Source organism: Staurois parvus, unplaced genomic scaffold (assembly GCF_062004578.1).
Source record: "Staurois parvus isolate SC_StPar_1 unplaced genomic scaffold, SC_StPar_1.0 ptg000141l, whole genome shotgun sequence".
Taxonomy (NCBI): domain Eukaryota; kingdom Metazoa; phylum Chordata; class Amphibia; order Anura; family Ranidae; genus Staurois; species Staurois parvus.
The window spans coordinates 593,084-601,114 of NW_028317937.1; positions in this window are offsets into that span (position 1 = coordinate 593,084).

Genomic DNA, 8,031 nt, shown 5'->3' on the forward strand with positions numbered 1-8,031 from the left:
TCCCTTCCAGCCTTTTATCTACATGGGCCAGACGGAAAGTGGTTAAAACACGATAACGCCTTGCATTAATGCATATGCATTACTGCAACACAAAATGTTTTTGGGTCTTTAATAGAGAAGTATGGCTAAAGCTCTTTTGCACTTCTTTCTGCAATCTGCACTCCTGTGATTCAGATTCAGTCAGCGGCGGGCTAAAGTCCACTGAGCTGGTCCAGATTCTGAAGGGATCCTGGACCTTAATGTCAGGATTCACCCAGATGCCTAAGCTGTACCTAACTCTGCTAAGAGCCTGAGCCAACCGCTTCTTCCCCTCCACAGCCCGGTGCTCCAGTGAGCACTGGAGAGGCAGAGAGCCAGTGACTAACATTCACCTCTCTCTGCTCAGTGAAAGCTGAGAACTGAGTGATCAGTGGTCTTTGATCTCACATTTCAGGGACTTAGAGGTGGCGGGGGACAGATGCCGCATCGGGCCAAAGCTGCATCCACCTATGTTAATATGTATGTTTTGTTATTTTGAAATTCCACATCTCTTTTAGGCCTTGTTCAAAATTCTCCCCAAATGCCATTTTTTGGCTGTTGTGTATAAGGCCGCAAATGCATCACTAGATCATGCTGGTGTGTTCATGGCATGTTATCATAAACTTGAATTCAAGGGGTGCGTGGCTTGATGATGGCGGCATGAGGACACTCTCCCTGGAGCTCTGCACGGACTGACAGAACACTTTTTTAGCTGCACTGAACAGCCACCTTCACATACTCGGGGTCCAGAGACTTCCGCAGTCAACCGAGAACACACGAGGGGGTGAGATCACCCATTACTTTCTTTGCCTGCACTCCATCTTCTCTCCCGCGGCCTCCCCTAAAATGGCACCGCCACGGCCTAGCTCCGCTGGCGCGGCCCAGGCCTGGAGACCTATGCAGTCGGGCGGTGTTCCCCATGGGGTAGGGGCTCCGGCTCCCAACGGGCCATCCCCCCCGATCTCCTCTCCTGCCCTTCCCCTGGAGGACTCACCACCACCCTCAGACTGGGAGGAGAAGGTATGGGGGCCTATGTTGTGTTCTATCTGGGGCCTCATGGCGGACATTCCAACCAAATAAGACTTGCAGGTCATGGCTATCTCCATTGTTAATGCCCTCACCCAGGAATTACACAAACTACACCAACAAGTTGATACAGTGGAGGAGCGGGTATCTGTTTGGAGGGTTCCTCTATCACTACTGAAACTAGATTATTTGCTATTGAGGCTAACCAACAGGCCTTCAGACACCATCTCATAGAAGTTCATCTTCGTTTGGATGATGGGAAAAACCATACTCGCCACAATAACCTCCGGCTTCGGGGATCCCTGAGGTCATCGCGGAGGTGAATTTACATGCTACTGTAACTGCCATCCTCAACCAACTACTTGGAAAACCCCCTACGGCTGAGCTGGAGCATTGTCGGGTACACCGCCAGTCTTTTACATCTTCTACTGCTACTACCTCTCTTTTGCCTTCCAGAGACATTCTCTGCCGGTTCATTTTTACACGATAAAGGAAAAAATATTACGCCGCGCTTGGACCGCCGGTCCAATTGACTTTGATGGAGCCATGATCCACATATACCGTGACCTCTCTAGGCAAACCCGTATGATGCGGGGGATGCTGCGGCTCTTGTTGGTGGTGATTCGTGAGGCTGGGGCGATGTACTGCTGGGGCCATCCATTTCATCTCATCATCCGTAAAGAAGGGGCTGAGTTTCCTCTCCGCTCTCCAGACCAACTACCCGCACTATTTGACCTCCTAGGCAAGTCTGCTGTTGAGTTGATAAACTGGCTGGACTCTCTACTACATTCAGATGCTTCACCTGCTTCATTTCTGTGGCCACAGAGGCTCCAGAGGCCCAGAGCTTCAAGCCAGGACTCTGCCAGGGGAAACCCCCTAGGCCTACGCCTGCTGCTGCCGAAGATTGATTGACCCTCTTGCTTGCTATAGTCTTGAACTCATTGTACCAGGGGCTGTTAGGGGATAACGGAGGGGGTTTTGTGCTTCCCTCCTCCCTTGTCTCCTGAATGTGGGGTGACTCTCTTTTCTACATTTTTGTTTTTGACTTGGACATCTGATTTTTGCATCTAGGGTGGCGACCTCTGTTTTTGCTGGCTCCAGGTGTTGGAAGGGTCGCTACTGTAACCTAAGTTTCTTAATGACATCTGGAGCTTTGTTGTTGTTTGGTTGGGGGGGGGGCTCCTTTCTCCCCTCCTTGCCCCGCTGGCCTGGTTCTGTTAGTTTGGTATTTTGCCGATATTTCCTCTCCGGGCCATGCGGGTGGTATTTGGCCTCCTCCTCGCCTTTTGGTGGGGGGGATGCCTCCGGGGGGGGGGGGGGTATGACCCTCCTCACTGCCATCTCTGTAGGTCACACTCTTGGTATTTTTTGATATACTGCTGATACTTTTTTCCATTATTTTGACATTGTATCACATGCCCCTGTATATTATTGTTATCTGGTGTTTATTTGGGGGGGTGGGGATGCATTTCTTGGTTTCTCGGTCCCCTTACGCCCTTGGATCAAGGACTGGCTGCCCCTGGTTTGGGGTTTTCCCCCTGCCCAGAGTTTTCCCGGTGGACTGGGGTATCCTCTCCTCTTCTCCAATGGTGGTGAGGGGACATCTATTTGGTTTCCCGGTTTTGCTCCTCAGTGGATCCTGGGGGGAAAATCTCTTATCTGTGCATGTTATTTGGTTATTTTTTGTCCCTTGTCCGTGCAACTCCCTCTCTTTCATCTTTTGTGTACCTTTCCTGTCTTATCTCCTCTCTTCTGGTCTCACTCTCCTGCTAATTTGTTCTGACTCCCCATAGGACTAATCCTTGTGGAGGTGCTCCACTCTCCTCCAAGGGTCTTCAGTTTGTCCACTATTGTAGATATTTCCCATTCTACTTCCCTTCTTTACCTGTTTCCTTCCCCGTATCCCCTCCTTCTCCCCCCCCCTTTCTCCCTTTTTTTTCTGTCTGTGAGTTTCTCTCCCACCTGGGGGCCCCATCTCAGGCCTTTCTCCTTGTTTTGCAGTTTCTCCTCACCCTCCTTCCATCATGGGTTCCTTGAGGATAGCCGCTCTTTATACTCGGGGTCTCAACACCCCGGAAAAGCGATCGCGGCTGCTGGCTGACCTCAAAAAGAGTAAGACTCAAATTGCCTTTTTACAGGAAACACACTTCAAATGTGATCATATTCCGAAATTAACTAATCAAGACTTCCTGTGGGTGTATCACAGTTCCTTCCCCATTTCCAAATCCAAAGGTGTCAGTATTTTGATCGGCAGTGCAGCGCCGTGGTCGTGTGTCTCATTGCGGTCAGACCCGCTTGGCCTTTATCTGTTGCTTAAGGGAACAATTCAGGGAGTGCAGTATACCTTCGCCAACGTTTATTTCCCCAGTATGGACCAGGTTCAATTCTTGCATGCTCTGCTACCCACTCTCTTGGGTTTTGTCGCGGGAACCTTGATTTTTGATGGGGATTTTTGCAATGGATCCCTTGATGGATGTTTCTCGGGGCTTCTCTCATCATCCCTATGCCCGTCTCCGACGTTTGAAGGGCGATTTACAGCTCCTACGCTTAGTCGACCAGTGGCGTCTGCTGAATCCCCAGGGTTGTAACTACTCCTTCTCCTCACCTGTTCACCATACCTATTCCCGTCTTCACTATCTTTTCATCTCACACTCAGCTCTCCCTGCGGTGCTCACATGGAAAATTGATGTTATCTCCTTTCCGGTTCATCTTACCCTCCAGCTGGATTCATCAACCAGAGGCCCCCCCTCTTGGAGATTGAATGAGACCCTCCTTCAGTCCCTTTATACCTGCAATGCCTTGCGAACAGCTCTAGTGGAGTACTTTGCGACTAATACTGATTCGGTGGCCAACCCCCACGTGGTTTGGGAGGCCCACAAGCCAGTGATTCGGGGCCTTTTGATTCGGGTAGGAGCAAATCTCAAGAGAGAGCATTCTATTCAGATCGACAACCTTCTGCAAGACCTAGGCAGGTTGGAACGCTCTCACAAAGCGCCTTTGGTGTGGGCCACCTATCTTGAACTCTCCAGAGTTCACGAGGACTTTCGATCCCTTCTCTATCTCAAGACCAAACAAAAATTTGCCTGGGCCCATCGCTCTATGTATGAATTTTCAAATAAACCTGGCACTTTGCTGGCGAAGGCTCTTAGGGGCCCCCGGACCCGAACCTACATTCATCATATTCAAAATTCTTTGGATCAGAAATTGACTACGTCAGCCGATATGGCTGCTGAATTCCATAGATTTTATCGTGATCTCTACAATTTAGGCCATTCTTCATTGAGTGTCTCCCCCTCACAGGGGGCACCTTCTGCTCTCTCCTATATTTCAGCCTCGGGTATGCCATCTCTTACCCAGGAAATTTGTACAGAGTTGGAGACCCCTATCACCTCGGAGGAACTTGGAGTGGCCCTGGCTCAGTCAAAGCCCAAGAAGACCCCTGGGCCTGATGGATATACCCCGACCTATTACCGGACCTTTCTTGATGTCTTCTCTCCCCGCTTAGTTTCCGTTCTCAATTCCATTGTCCAGGGGTACCCTTTGCCTTGTAATACCTTCAGGGTGTACATTTCTCTGATACCTAAAGAGGCCAAAGACCCTTTCAGGTGTGGGAATTACAGGCCGATTGCTCTGCTGAACTCGGATCTGAAATTATTCGCCAGGATCCTGGTGAACAGACCTTTACTACATTTATCATCTCTCATTCACTGGGATCAGGCTGGGTTCGTCCCTCTAAGGGAACAGAGAGACAACATTACGAGAGTCAACCTTATCCATACAACCAGGACCTTTCGCCTCCCCCTTCTCCTGCTTTCTATGGATGCAGAGAAGGCCTTTGACAGGATCAGTTGGCAGTTTATTATGTCCACTTTGCGTCATATTGGCCTGGGACCAGCTATGCTGTCTTGGATCTCCTCTCTTTACTCTTGCCCTTCTGCTGCCGTTAAGCTCAATGAGGCTAGGTCTGACTTTTTTGACATAACAAATGGCACTCAGCAGGGCTGCCCCTTTTCTCCATTGATTTTCATGCTTTCATTGGAACCTTTTCTCTGTACGATTCGGAGAGACCCAAATATTCCTGGCCTTCTCAAGCCCTTCAGGGCCCATAAGGTGGCTGCTTTTGCGGACGATTTGATTTTTTTTTTAACTGACCAACTTATCTCTCTACCGGCCTTGGTAGTGTCTTTGGCTTCTTGTCCTTCTTTCAGATTAACTTTTCCAAATCTTCTGCCCTCAATATCACAACCCCGGATGCTGTGGTGAGCCAACTTCGTCCTATGTTCCCCTTTCGGTGGGCATCTGAGTCTATCTGCTATCTGGGGGTCCATATTACTCCTGACCTTGCTGCCCTTTACTTGGCCAACTTTGAACCGCTTCTACAGCATACGAAATCAGATTTATTGCACTGGCATGCTCTTGCTCTTACATGGTTTGGACGGTGTAGTGCCCTCAAGATGACCTTGCTCCCCTGGATCCTCTACATCCTCCAGGCCCTCCCCATTCGATTGCCTCCTCTCTTTTTTAAGAAAATACACGCTCTCTTCCGAGACTTTGTTTGGTCTCATCGGAAACCTCATCTGTAATTTCGGCTATTACATTTACCTAAATGCCTTGGCGGTGTGGGTCTCCCGGATGTCCGCACTTATTACAGAGCAGTTCACCTGACAAGACTGGTGGACTGGCACTGTCATGTGGGATGAAGCTCTGGGTGGCTATGGAGTTGGAGGATTCAAGGGACACCGCCGGAAGCTGGCCCTGGATTCTGTTGAAACTGCCTAGAACTTTGTTGGACCACCCTACTCTGGGCGATACTTTGCTAGTGTCCCGCGAAACGTTCCATAACTCCTCCCTCTCCCCGCTGCCCTCTCCTATGCTCCCCATTCTGGGAAACCCCAAATTTTCTCTGGGACTGGAGGACCCACAGTTCTGCCGCTTGGAGGCTTCGGGGCATTCACATTTTTCCGAATTCCTGGATGCGGATAGTAATCTTGCTCCTTCCGCTTTCTCGATGGCTGTGGATCCCCCGCTGGCCTTCTGGCATAGCGAGAAAATGTTCTCGTTCTCCGGGGATCAGCCGTCGTCTCACGCTTCTGGAAAATATTTGTCATAAGAGGGAGCCCATTAGGCATTGTCTTTCCATTCTTTATTCTGCCTTGATCAATACACAAGATGATTTTCAACCTTCCTTTCTCACTCACTGGGAAGCTGATATAGGTCTTAGCCTCACGGAAACACAGAACACAATGATTCTCCATTTCGCACAGAAGTCTTCCATTGCATCCAGGGTTCAGGAAACCAGTTATAAGATTTTGACCCAATGCCATAGGGTCCCTACGACCCTTCACCGTATTTTCCCGCAGGTTTCAGATCTATGCTGGAGATGTGGGCTTGAGCGTGGTACTATGTTGCACATCTTCTGGACTTGCTCAAAGAGCCAACCTTTCTGGCAGATGGTAGCTGATACTATTAGAGGTCTGACGAGTGTTGACGTGGCCCGCGACCCTGCGGCATGCTTGCTGCACCTTGCTGATCGCCCTATCAAAAAATATAAGGTTTCCTTGATGATTCAACAAGCCAAGGCTTGTATCCCTCTGTGTTAGAGGTCTGTGCATCCACCCACAAGGTCCCTTTGGTTCTCTAAGGTCAACGAGCTGCGAGATATGGAGGACCTCACGGCCTCTCTGTATGACCATGGAGAGGTATTTAGAGATACTTGGAGGCCTTGGCAATATTTTGTCTACACCGATTTTTATCTTTGGGCATCCACTTGATTTGGCTTGCGTGGGCCTGACATGGCCACTGTCCGGTTAGTTTGGGGTCTGTCTGGGCCCTTGGGTGGTAGGGCTGTTCTGTCTTACCCTGTTCTCTCTTTATGATCCCCCTTTTTCTGGTCCTTTCCCGTCTGGTTTTTCTCTGGTTCTTTTTCTTTCCTCCGTTCTTTGCCCACCGTTTTTTTTTCTCCTCTTCCTTCTTTTACCATCTTTCTTTGTTTCTTAATCACCTCCATTAAGCAACCGCAATTCCCAATGTTAATTTCTAATTGACAGGGATCTTTTGTATTTGAACTGTTATTTGAGTCTGTTTCTGGGGCCTTTGACGGGGCTTCCTCTCCCCGGCTTTGGAACCTGGGAGGGTCTGTCCAATTGGATATTTGTCCGTGTACCATCACTTTTTCTACTGCTAGGGTCCGCATAGTTCCATGTAGCGGTCCTCTATATGTTCCTGCCTACTCTGTCCTATATAGCATTGATGTTTGTTCACCCGAACATGGTCTCTTTGACCTGTAAACTGCCATTTCTTTGGTAATCATTCTACATTTCTATGTTGTTTTATTTTTCTCTGGCTATTGTGCCTTAACTGAAAAATGTTATAAATAAAGGAATAATAAAAAAACTTGAATTGAAGAAGTTGAGATACTTCCACTCCTTCCAAACTTGACATGTAGCCTTATTCTTGAAGCGCAGTGTGCCGTTCATATTATCAATAGCAGACTGCCTTATGAGGCATTTGAGGAGCATTAAAAACACACCTGCTTTTAATGCCAGTGTGAACAGGGACTTAAAGATTTGGAGACAGTCAGGAACATACATTTGTAAATTTCTTGTGCATTTTCTATGATCAGACCCTAGTACTATAAGTACCTATAACAATACATCATGGAGCATACAGTCCCATAGACAGCAATAGATTTTTGCACAGCAAACACAGGCCATGGCCTCCCAGGCATGGCACACAACCACTCACACAAATACAGTATTGCTGACTGACAATATATTCTTATTTATAGGAAATGGATGTAGATTGCTGACCTGTCTGCCAATGCAATCTGTTTGGGTGCTTACTACTGCTTCCCTGCACAGTTTGTACATTAATATTGATTAAAAACAGAGTACGGTATACTTACAGTTCACTAACCCTGAATCTACCTACATGGAAGAAAAATATATTTTAAATATATTTTAAAACTATTGTTCACAAATATATTGA